Here is a 10,182-nt window from a genome sequence, read left to right as displayed (position 1 = left end):
AAGTATAATCTAAGGAAAAAGAAAGCATTCTGTTTCTGGAAAACATTCTGAACCATATACATCTGCTTAGAGGATCGAAATCTTGTGATGTTCTCTGCCTGAGTTATGTTAATAGCATATTTCAATTAAATCGCATAAGTACACACGGAAAGTCTTGTGCTGAGAAAAGGAATGGTGTCAGCTAGAAGAAGATGGCTTTGAGTGTTATTTGTACTGAAAATATGCAGTGTTCTTAGGATAATTCAGATGCAAAGGCAGTGACAGGTAGACAGTGATTTGCAAGGCTAGCCTGTAGCTCTCATGCAGGAAACTACTTCAGCAGAACAGTTTTATATGGACCGTGTTCATGCCTCTTGCAAACATCTTGGGCTAAAAATCCTTGGTCCAAAATATTCCTCACTGCATATAGTTTGTGCTTTATTTACAAGTCCGGTAGCAGAAGATTTCTGGTTGAAAGGTCAACGTGAATAATGCACAAGCTATATATGAGAGCAAGCAAAATAAAAAAAGGATAAAGGAGCCAGAATTATTTCTTTAAGTCTTGGGTACTACAGCAAACTTGACTTTCATACAAATACTATTTTTCATACAGCTCAGCTGCATGGTATATTCTAAAGATAGCACCCACTACAGAGCATTTAGTTATAATGGCATGAGTACCTGTGCCTTGGTCCATTTCTGAAAGAATAATACACAGTCATTAAATTAATCAAAAAATACGAAATAAAAGAGTCTTTTTGCCACATTTCATAGTTCTGTGAGTCAACTGGTATCCCAAGTGCACTCACACTGTAAGAAATATCTTTTGAAAAAGACAAGGAAACTCTTTCTTCATCACCTTATTACTCAGTTCCCCAGCCAGCTGGAGTTGTTTGTCAGGCGTAGATCATAGCTCCAGGAAGAGCTAGGAGTCATGCTTTTATTCAGGTTGTTGTTAAAGCCACTTGTAGAGCTAGAGGCAGAAACAATGGGAAAATAATATTTCCCCTGTTGACATCTGGATCCCAGGGAAGGTGGAGGACAAGGAATATATATTGCAGCCTCAGTGGTCAACGTGAGCTCTTACCTATTGCAATAGCTCACCAAAACATACACAAAACTCAGCAAGTCCACTGGGTATGGTTGAATCCTGCAGAAGGCATGTAACAGGCTTGTGGAATTTTCTCTATTACTAACAGAACAGAAAGCCAGAGTCTGGGCTAGAATTAGTGAAGACACCAGCTGGAGTTTTCTGCTAATTGGTTTAAACCGCTCTTAGTGTCTTACTGAGGCATCAGGATGTTTAGACCCCAGCTTTTCTGTTTAACAGACAGGAGAGCTGTAAGACACTCGCTGTTTTCCCGCTTTCTTGTGGGGGAATGGCAGAGGCAGAAGGTAACCTGACTCCTGTCTTTGTTGTATGACAATGTCTGCTTATATTTAATAACAAACAAGAGCACTTCTCATCAGTTTGCTGCTTGAGTAGAAGGCCGTTCAGCCATATGTTTGTATAAATTCCAAATGGAACACTTGAGTCATTATTAGTTACACACACAGGATAATCATTAATGTACTTATACCAGAGGCAAGCTTGTCTGGCAACTGAATTTTAACTATAGTTTGAGCTTTTACAGCATCCTTTTTTGTGATCCACTGAAATAAAGCATTCTGAGAAAGGAAAGAGGCATCTGCATTTTAAAGCTTACTAGTTATACTGAGCTTAGGAGATGTTTAAAGGTGAAATTCCCGAATCACTGTACTTGCATATACTTAATTAATAGAAAGCCAGCCCATATAACGTCAGTTTTCTAATCCTTCCAATATAAGGGCAATTTTGAGATGAACTGAGACGGAAATGAATAAGAAACAGACAATGATCAGTTAGACTAGTATCTGTAGGATCTCTAATCTGTAAATTAAGGAAAAGCCCCGCAACTCCATTCACAATGCAGATTTTTCTGACAAAACACTGTTATAAAGAATGCTGCTAAAGTAGTTGGCAGAACGTATTTCAAAACTAAAGAAGGAAAATTTGTTCAGAGCATTTATATTTTTCTAGTTTCCCTCTGCTTCTCTGTTTCTATATTTCAGAGTTCAAAGATATGAAAATTCCTGATAAATGCTCTGCTGAAGTCTATGCCACAGAGGCAATCCTGAAAGGACATGTAATTCCAGTAGCAGGACAGACCTGCCATGTGCACAGGGCAGACCTGGACAGAGTAAGCAAACTGCTCTTCCATGGTGCTGCCTGCATGTAACACTGGGCACGAAGAGATCATGTTATGCCTATGGTCTTCTTGCAGCAGCGGATCAACACCGTGTAGCCCAGATGAACTTCCGTTGCCTTCAAAACATCATTAGACATGGGTGTTACAGAGGGTAAGTAACAGAGAAGGAAAACACAGTTTGTCGTTCTCTACTTTGTGTGAAGCAATGGCATCTGGGCACAGGAAACCCGCTCTAGATCTTATTCCATGTTTAAAGGATTTAGGCTGGCTTCTGTTCCCAAACACTCTGCCAAGCCTTTCTCCTGCTTCAGTTCTCCAGTATTGCACTGGATGTGGAAAATTGCAGACATTTCCCAGCCGTCTCAGTATGCTCTTGGCAGCATTATGCCTTCACAAAAATAACAAGTACAAACTTAAAGCTACTCATATCTAGGGGATATCAATTCATTCACTGAGATACTTTTCTTGTGTGCATTGAGACACTCTTCCATGAAGATACACTACTGTGATGTGAATAAACCGGCGAAAGAAAGGGCAGAAGAAGGAAAGTAAAAGAGCAGAAAATAATCCTTCTGAACAACTGGGGCTTTTTGAGATGGACTTACCTGTACATAGTCAGAATTCAAAAGAAAATAAAACAAAATAAATGACAACAACAAAAAAAATTAGTAAAAATCCAGAGTGTGAATGGATCAGCAATGATAAGCAGTAGGAAGCCTTATGGTACTAAGATCTTTTATTTTCAGGTACAACAAAAAATATGGAAACCAACAAAGGAAGGACTTGCAAGGAAACAGTGAAAAAAAGTATTCTGCCAGGGTCCAAACCCCCATAAGCTGACATTGTACTGCACAAATCCACAGAGCTCCACTGGTTTGCACCAGCCAGAGAAACACATGAAAAATGATGCTGCTGCCATGCAGTTTAAACCCTACTTAACCTCCATAGCTCACTAGTCATTGGGTGATCCCAGCCTTCAGGTTTTTTTCCACTTGTATTTCCTGGTTCTGAAGGTGCTCTGAAGATCTGAAGATGGGGGTTGCAGAATGAGAGCCTCAGTGAAACTCAGCATGTTTCTCTATCAAAAACCCTTAAACAGATACAGTATTTTGAGATTACAAAGTGGTGATTTCTGTTTTCCATTATAGCAGCAAACAAAATGATCCACCAAATTAACTCTTCAAATACTGAAATGGAAAACAAATATCAATACATTAAAGCCGGAGAAGCTGGGTGCTTGTGTTTTTCTGGCTGTCTAGTGACTAAGTTGAGGACCGTTGTTTCAAAATGCTTTCAGCTATTAATTATGTTTCTAACAATATTCTGGATCAAACACTCTGCAATGAATTTGTGGTTTGATTTCTTTTTTAGTACCATAATTACAAATTGTAAACAACTTCCCTTTTCCCTAAAGGTTGTGTAACTTTATAAAAACAGAGGGGAGGGGTGGAGGGTGCGGGACAACAACAACAACAAAAGAATCTATTGAAGTAGGAATTAAAAAGAGATGTTTGATATGATAAATAGTGACTAGATAATGGGTTTCACTGGGATATGGAAATATGTCCCACAAAGAGAGCCAAAACCTGTGTTAAGAGCTTGGGGAAGGAAAGCCACATCCTCTCTTTCTTTCCCTTGTCCTTAATATTGCTGCCACCAGGCCAGGTGGTAAGGACAATCCACGGTGGACTCAGCTCACCCTGGAGTCTTCTTATCAGTGACTGTGGTTAGAGAAGCAACTAGTAGATGGGTTTATTGGGTTTGTAGACAAATGGAGAGGAAAAAAGTAGGAGGTATTCTATGTATTCAATGCTTGTGAAGAAAGGATACAAGTGTAACTAAGAGGCACTGATGGCATTTAATCAAGATGCCTCCCCACAATATCTAATTGTATTCATTTTCTGTTGAATGTATTCACTTTATTAGTTGATTGTCCAACGCTCTTTTGAACAAGTGACAGCCTGTTGGGTTAGACAGTCTCTAGAAATATGCCTTTGTGTGCTAGACCAGTGGATCTGTCAACCTCAGGAGACCAGAATACCTCACATGTGTCAGGTGATCCAGTTGCAGCTATTATGAGAACAGGTTTAGGACAAAAATTTATATTCCACTAAAAAGCATATGTTTGCAGTAGTGGAATAAATTTGGATGAAATATCAAAAATATCTTTAGAATTGTATGTAATGATCACTGCCTTCATTACCTGCCCTCGCTTGTGAGCCTGCCTCGTTAGGACTGTGTCAGATCTAGTGAGAATTCTCCAGAGCTCACAAAACCATGCAGACATCCTGAAGCTCATCCTTCCCATCTCTGTCACTGAAGGTGGCACTTCAAACAGTTCAAGCAGATACTTGAGTGATCTGCTGCTTTGCTAGTCTGGGATACACCGGTTTGTTTTAATAGTAGTTTTGTTCCACATTCCTTGTGATCAAGCAAAGGAGCCTCCCATAGTAATTTGGGGGATGAGATAATTTTCTGTATTCTACCAATCTAACATTGCTAAATTTAACAAATGATTTTATTTCTTAATGAGTACAGATTGGTTGCAAATTTGTTTTGTCTACTTTAAAGTATTTCATGACATTGTAGTAAACCGAAGATGAGAACCAGCAAATGCACACAGCCCTCAACAGAGCCGTAACTTTAATTTCCCTTTGAGAAACTTGAACACCCTGAATTTTATATAAACTCAACAGAAGAATGATTCAGGCAAGAACTGCACGGCCATGCATTCTCTCACTCAGACTTCATTAGATTTTGGGTAATCCTCTGGGACAAAGTCATATTTAGTTTCACAGAAGTTGTAGCAGTAATGTGTCTGTGCTACAAAATATACCTTCTCCCATTGATGCGAGCTGTATGCTAGAAATAACCTAAGGAAAAAATCAACATCAGCACAACTATTTTGAGAAGAAATAACAACAGATGGACAAGACGTTTATGACACACTTTTCTTCCATGGCTTAAAATGATAGATATATCACATGCACTTTTAACTGTGCAATCTTCAGGTTTAGCAGAACCTTTATTAGTAAGCATTATGTGTACTTTGGGACTGGGAAAGAAGACAGTTACTTTCTGTCAGGTAGATATTAAATTTTGATTTACTTCTAAGCAAAGCATTCAGATTTTATTTTCTTCCAGCTAAAGTTTTCATTACTGTTCGTGGACTTTTAGTTTTTCAGAGGAAAGGAGCCAAATTAATGGTCCATTTTCTGCTCCTTGATCAATCTGTGTATGAAAGTGATTAACCCCTAATGCTTCTGTTTTAGCTTCAAATACTAATGTGCTCTTTTTGAAATGATACATTCTAGGCCATTTTATATACAACCTCTTATAATATTAAGAACACCTGCAAACTTATTAGTGATGGTGGTAATGGTTTCGACAGAAGAGACAGTATGACCACAGGGCTACCCATATTAGATTTTAAACAATTGCTTAGTGCTTTACTAATCTGGTTTATTATTTTTTTAATGCATACTTTTCTCTATTTATATCATTGAACATCTCAGATGATACCTACAGATCTATTTGAGTAGAAAGAGTCTGTACAAGCAAAGCAAATGAATGTTTTGTGATCCTTTAATCTTTCATGTCTTTACCAATAAGTAGCTGGTTCCCCTTTTCCTAGCCAGTCCATTTCATAATCAATTATATAAAATTTTGCCTCAAAATAGCACAAAGGAACTTTTAAGTGAACCAGGAGGAACACATGGTCCAGTAAGATCTCCCATAACTAACCTTGGAATTTTTTAATGCAGTTCCTCCCAATCCTTAGCCTCTCCAGCTTGAAATTAAATCAATTCATATATCACCATTTATCATCTTGGAAATCTAGCTTGCAACTGTACTCTCCAATTCTCTCCTCCAGAAATGTGTCAGAATAATTCACACTTGCTTCTATCACTGTCTTTGACAATTTGTTCCATTATTCAGTAACCCTCTGCATAGAGAAATTCTGTCTGAACTGCTTATAGATTAATCCATTCTTTAACATCAATCCATTATCTCTGTTTTTGTGTAAATTATTATCTCAAACAGTGTCTTAGTGACAATCTGGTTCTCTTTCTTCAGGATCTTGCATGGGCCTAATTAGGGCCTTGTTCTGCTAAGGTCTACTCTCTCCATATATCTGATTTCAGATATTTTAAACTTCTTTCACTGACTGAAATATGTGTCTTTTATTTTTAATCTCTTACAGGAAAAACCCTACAATATCAGGATAGGACATGGATTCTTGTTTACATCAGTTCAGCAGAGCAAAACATGTGAAATAGCTGTCATGCTTGACAAAATAGCTTGGCATACAAGGAGTCTCCTGACTTGGTTGCTCTTAACACTGCTGTGATGAAAGGAGACTTTCAGGAGACACCCTTCATCTGAAGCACTTGTTCTGTACCATGCAGCTTTAGTGATCTGGCAGAAATGCAGGTAGTTGGTTTCATCTGTGTTAATATTAACAGGCCAGTATAAAGATTTTATTATGACAGGTGTTTTGTCTTTCTGCAGTAGTGGAAGTAGTAATGTAAAGCCCTACACTTTTCTAAGCAATCCTTTATTGTCCTGTACAGTTACATATTTTTTGCTGTATCCAGATGTCAAAACAATGAGCATTGTGGGGGGAAAAATATCAGTAAGTTAAGCATTCAACACACATATGGATTAATAGGTTAGCCTGATGGGCTGCTTAGTTGCATAAATCTATCTATATATACTTGTCCTGCTCCCACTAAGACTTCATTTGCTCAAATAGTTTCTACATTATATTGGTTTAGATTCATCATTACTTTATAAGCTGCTTTGAGATAAATTTTCAGACCTGAAGGATCTACATAAAGCCCAAGTTTTCGTGGTTCTTTAAACCTGACATAGAACACTGATACGGTGCTCAGTCAGATTTACAACTTCTGACTTTCTTTCCTAGGTAAGGAACATTGTCAGGAATCTCTGCTGATGCTGTCTTCTCACTTGTTGTAGTACTTAAAGTTAATATTGCATTCTAAAGATATGAAACTCTGACTTATGATGCTTTTATCTACAGCTATCTATCCTTGAGTGTTGTGATGTGGAGAAGCTTTATGGTGAGTGTTGCACTGTCTTGGGCTTGTTCTGATTTGGTGATGAATTGTATGGTGTTCACTGTGATGACGTTGCTATCATCACCCTTTATGGAATACCTGAAATAAAGCTCTCAAATATTAACTTAATTTTTTTTCTAAATGGAAAAGATACTACAGGTCAATACTTTGCATATACATTCCTAATCATAACTTTCAGCCTGGTATAAAAATCTTATGTGTGATGTTTACTTTTTCCCTAATTTTAGGTTACAAAACTATTGATTTATTTTTGTTAAGATGAAAAATACCTAAGATTTCAAACAGCAATTGACATCACATTTTGATTTAGCATTTCCCATTTAAAATGTTTTTTTTATGGTTTGTTCTATTGAGTTGACCTGTGGCTAAGATTTTTATTTTTCCATACTGCTATATTTCTGCTTGAGAGCTGTATTTTTGTAAAGTTTCTGGGACTGATAAAAAAGGAACAACCCACAGAAAAATACTCTCCCCTTGCAAAAAGCATGTCTCATTCCCCCTCCCCCTTAAATTTTGATTTTCCAGTGAGTGCATTTCCTCCCAAAATTTTGATTTTTCAGTGAATGCATTTCCTTTAATTTATCATCAATAATCCTTTAATTAACATGAATACAAAAAATATCTCACCAGCTTTTTGAATAACAGGATTTTTACTAATATCCTGCACCATAGATGTATATGTTATTATGTCTATAAGAGTTTTCCCCTCTGTGATTCACTTCATAACACTACTACCAAGAATAACAGCTGCTCTCTGTACAGCAGTGGGTAGAGACTAGAGGAGTGTAAAAATAATCTTTCGTCTGTGAAAAAACACGAATCTAAAAAAGCCCCCAAATTTTTCATGATCAAAACTTTCTATCCTAACTTCAGAAGACAAGTTATTATTAAAAGTTCTGGACAAAAAATACCCCTACACTATGGAGGTTTAGGACATGAAAAGAAAACAATTTTATTTCATTCCATTATTTTTTTCCTTTTTAATCACTTGAGAGGTAGTTCATTTATGTTTTTACCGGTTTTATATTGTAACATTGAAAATACAGTAGTTTAAGATTAATGCATTGTTAAGATATAATATCCTTATTTTTCATTTAAGCTGAAATTAATTTTTCAATTATTGCTAAAATTTTCTCCAATGTATACTTGGCTGAAAAATTGTTCAAACGTGTTTTTCCTCTATTAAGAAAATCCTAGTTGTATTGAACTGGCATTTCACAACAGAAGCACCAGAATTTTCTGCAAGGGCTCCACGTTTTGCGGGAACAGGCAGATATGGTTTCATACCTATTGGAAGCGGAGAAAAAAAATAATAAATTGGACTGTAACCCTTGCATTCCTTTTATAACATTGTCTGCCAATCTAAGTGTGCTCTCTTTTTTTCCTGTGAGCATGGGCAAGTCCTGATAGACCACCTCACTCCTTTGCGAGCTGCCAAATTGCAAGTGTAGACAACTCGACTATAATAAACAGTGATAGGGTTCCCTGCTGACCCATCTTTTTCAGTTAATTGCATTTTAAACATGTGCAAAATTTCCTGCCTTTAAAAAAAAATGTTATGCCCTGTTAACATCTACATAAACAGATAGATGGATGAGGGATGAACATAAACTTATTTAAAACCTCATTTAATGTTTATGTTTTCACCATCCTTCTCTAATATTTTATATTTGTGCTACGCTGATTTGTTTCCCTTTAATCCCTTTGTGAAGCTCCTTATTCAGCAATATACTGCAGGTCTTTTTATTCCTGCTGTGCCTCTTTCTTACTAAATAACACTTCTTTTTTGCACGCATATTTTTCTTCTAACACTCTCTGTTTTCCTTAATGATTGTTCTCCCCAGTGCTTCTTGCCTTCTGATTTCATACTGTCCACAATCTCTTTTATAGTCACTGTACCGCATTGTCATAAAATCATAGACTCACATTCTTCAAAAACAAAAAAAACCAAACAGGCCGTTTTACAAGTATTTAACTTTTTGGTAAAAATAAGTTAGCACAAACCTTAGTTAATTTTCTGTCTTGAAACTTTCTACTTTCAAGGTCCCTTCTTCCCACTTTACATTTGTCCACTATGCCCAGGAGCACAGTAAAGCCACCTACCTAGGCGCAGACACAAGCATGTGGTCACACATACTAAGAGGCACATAGTGCATAGAAGATTTCAGTGAAAACACAAGCACACTGAAGCAGTGATGAAATTTAGTTTGGAATCTGGCTTTTCTGAATCTTCTGCCTGCAGACAATATTTCCAAGTTTGCAGCCAGGTATTTTTTGTGTGTGCATTTTAAACCTAAAACTTCCCGGGATTCCTTGGTACTAGAAGTATATGCCTGCTTATGCATTCGCTTCTCTGCCAGACATCATGCCATTAACAGTTAGTGTCCAATCTGGGATCAAGATCTAAAACAGAGCTTGAGTAAATACTTAAGGGGAAGAAAAAAAAAAAAAAGAGGAAAACTCGGAATAAAAACATCACGAATCTCTCATCAATAAGAGAGAGATTAACAACACAGGCAGAAGTGAAAACGGGATTAAAAATGGTATCCTAGGGGTCAAAGCACTCCATATACACTAGTAAAATTAGAGTTTGCACCCCTTTGCTTTCTGGGACACATGTAGAAGGTCACGACTTTGATCTTGACAGAGCTGCAAAACAAAGTTATCCTATCTAATAGGACAGGACTCTTCTTGCTCTGCATAAAGAAACTCATTATTTGTATCTAGTGCTAGGCAGCATAATTTACAATGCCTTCAATCTGAGTGAGTCAGATAAATCCCAGGATCTGTGCCAACTCAGTTTTCCTCTCTGTCCTTAGGTCCCTGATTTATTCCTATGAGGGTGGGGAAACTGCCTGGAAGCAGGAGCTTAA

Source organism: Opisthocomus hoazin, chromosome Z, assembly GCF_030867145.1.
Source record: "Opisthocomus hoazin isolate bOpiHoa1 chromosome Z, bOpiHoa1.hap1, whole genome shotgun sequence".
In the NCBI taxonomy this organism is placed as follows: domain Eukaryota; kingdom Metazoa; phylum Chordata; class Aves; order Opisthocomiformes; family Opisthocomidae; genus Opisthocomus; species Opisthocomus hoazin.
This window is presented reverse-complemented; position numbering follows the sequence as displayed.